The sequence below is a fragment of the Stegostoma tigrinum genome, chromosome 11 (genome assembly GCF_030684315.1).
Source record: "Stegostoma tigrinum isolate sSteTig4 chromosome 11, sSteTig4.hap1, whole genome shotgun sequence".
NCBI lineage: Eukaryota > Metazoa > Chordata > Chondrichthyes > Orectolobiformes > Stegostomatidae > Stegostoma > Stegostoma tigrinum.
In genome coordinates this window covers 88,170,158-88,172,571 of record NC_081364.1, presented here as the reverse complement: position 1 = coordinate 88,172,571, position 2,414 = coordinate 88,170,158, and the positions used below count along the sequence as shown (strand labels likewise).

The 2,414-nt window shown below is 45.1% G+C and overlaps 1 non-coding gene across 1 annotated transcript; it reads right to left on the bottom strand.

Annotated features, from left to right (window-relative positions):
- Positions 1-267: 267 nt before the first annotated feature.
- trnal-caa (transfer RNA leucine (anticodon CAA)) lies at positions 268-381 on the bottom strand. The gene is made up of 2 exons: positions 344-381; positions 268-312 (listed from the first exon to the last, which is right to left on the bottom strand). It is a non-coding gene; the product is annotated as a tRNA-Leu (tRNA).
- Positions 382-2,414: the final 2,033 nt, after the last annotated feature.

Here is a 2,414-nt window from a genome sequence, read left to right as displayed (position 1 = left end):
AAAGATTTTTAGCAGCAAGGGTACCAATGGTTATCGGGAAATCCAAGAAAGTGCAGTTCAGGATTGTCAGGTCAGGATTATCCGCTCATTTAATAGCAGAGCAGACTTGATGGGCTGAGCTGTCTCCTTCTCCTCCAAAACTGCATCATGTTAATATAAAGCTGCAAAACTGACCGGAGCAAATGTTGCTCACAAGACAGGTAGATCCCATCGGGATACTGAACCTCAGTGATATTTGCAAAGGACAACAAACAAAGGGCCAGTCATTGTCAGAAGTGGGATTTGAACCCAGCCTCCAGGCGGAGGCCAGAACACCCAGCTTTACAGTGGAAGGAATCTGTTCCTTGAGTCTGGCGCCTTAGACCACTCGGCCATCCTGACACACCTTCGCAGCTCCAGAGTGATCTGTATACCAGAGTAAACAGGAAAAGCCAGCCTTCAGCACCCACACTGAGCCTGGCTCCATGAGGCCCACAGTCACCTCTCACAAACCACCGTTGCCTTTCACTTTTCCTGACCTCCCCCTTGTTCTTGTCTGAAACAAATTGCACGTCAGGCAAATGCAGCTGACATTGCTGATGTAGAACTGTAATGTAGATTGAAGCGACACTGCCTGGTCTATGGCATAATTCTACTTCTAAAGGTCAGACAATATTTCAGAGTTATTATTGTAAATTTTAACCACGAACACTCCACGGCAGTGAAGGCATTGAATCCTTATCAGCAGACTACGAGGGAAGGCGTATATCTCTATCACCCTGGTCACTGCCTGATTCAGCATTACATCTCTCATCCTTCTGCACATGATTCCTTCAGCTCCATCATGGTTTTGTCGCATTGTCTTGGTTTATACAGCACAGACTATCCTGCCATCTATTACATTGCAGTTTCTAATGCATGAAACCCTACCTTACAGGGCACAGTCTTCACTCGATAGGGCAGTAGTGAAAGCAATGGTCTTGTAAAGCACCGGCCATGAGTTTGCTTCTAACTGGAGGAGATGAGAATGTTTGTACAACTGCTACATCCAATATCCAAAGGAGCACTTTCACCTCGTCTGAAATTATGCCAATGTTATTTCCTCCACAGGCCAGCAGTGAGGTGAGCTGAGGTATTATAACCTGCAGGTTGACGAGGAAACAATGGGGGAGCAACACGGAGAGGGGAGCGGCCGAATGCTTTATTTCTTTGCTGTATTCAGATTCTGGTTTTGAAGTGTGAAATGGGACGAGAACCCAAATGGGTGAAATCCTACCTTTGGGGGGTTGGTCTCTGCTGAGGCCTTTGTCACCTTCTGGGAAATATGCCTGTGTGTTACCTTCTGAGGGTGAAAATGTGATCCACTTCCCCAAGGGAAAGTGAACATCTCAAACAGCCGGCCCATTGCCTCGTAGCACACGAGGCTATGGGCCAAGGCTGAAAACTGGGATGTTGAGCCTCTTTCTGTGCTGTAAAAACATGATGATTCAGTCATTTTCAGTAAAAACAACTATCGTAAAAAGAACAAAAAAGCTAGGAGTTATGCCGTTAAGAAAAGATGCACACACATCCATTGCTCTCCCTGCTGGTCTATTGGTAAGGGTTTGGCGTTTTCAATACCACAGCCCGGGTTCGATTCCCGGTCAGGCAATCAAGTTTTATTTTTCCTGATGGTGGCAACGCAAAGGCAGTGCAGCTCTGTCTGCAATCCTTTCAATGTCTGTTCCTGTCCCCGAGAACATCAGGGCCCATATTCCAGCCGCTTTTAGAGCGGAAAGGTGCTTTAGCTGTCACTGCTCAGTCAGGCTACTCACCTTTGTGTTGTGTTGTTAGCAGGGACATCAGCAGTAAGGGTAACATTCACAATGTAAACAACCAGCAAAGATAATCACAGTCGCCACTTCAATTCAATTGCCTCCCCTTTGTGACGCAGTGAGTTTCACTGCCATTTGTCGGCAGGAAGCTACAATTCACCCGATCGAGTCTGCTCAGCCAGTCAATGAGATCGCTGTTGATCTGATAAATGTCAACTCCGCTTCCCTGTTTTTCCTCCATAACCTGAGGTAATCACGAGCCTAATCACAACATCATATATTACCGATATTTTTTGGAAGTTTAGATGACTTCAGTGACCTGTGCATGTTTGCACGAAATTGAATAATATGAAATGAGCGATAAAAAGCCCTTCCCACAGTTCAACCCAGTGCAGTGTCAGCCATATGACAAGAGTAAGAGAGCAAAAATGTTAACTCTATTTCTCCCAGCACAGATTTCTCTCTTGACGAGTTGAATATTTGCAGCATTTTTCATTATATTTGAAACATTTTCATGCACAGATCCTCACTCCATCCACAAATAACTGTGATTCCAAAAACTATTTTGCCTCAGATTAAAATTGCTGTGCATCTTTTCAAACAGCTTGAGGTCCCAATAAT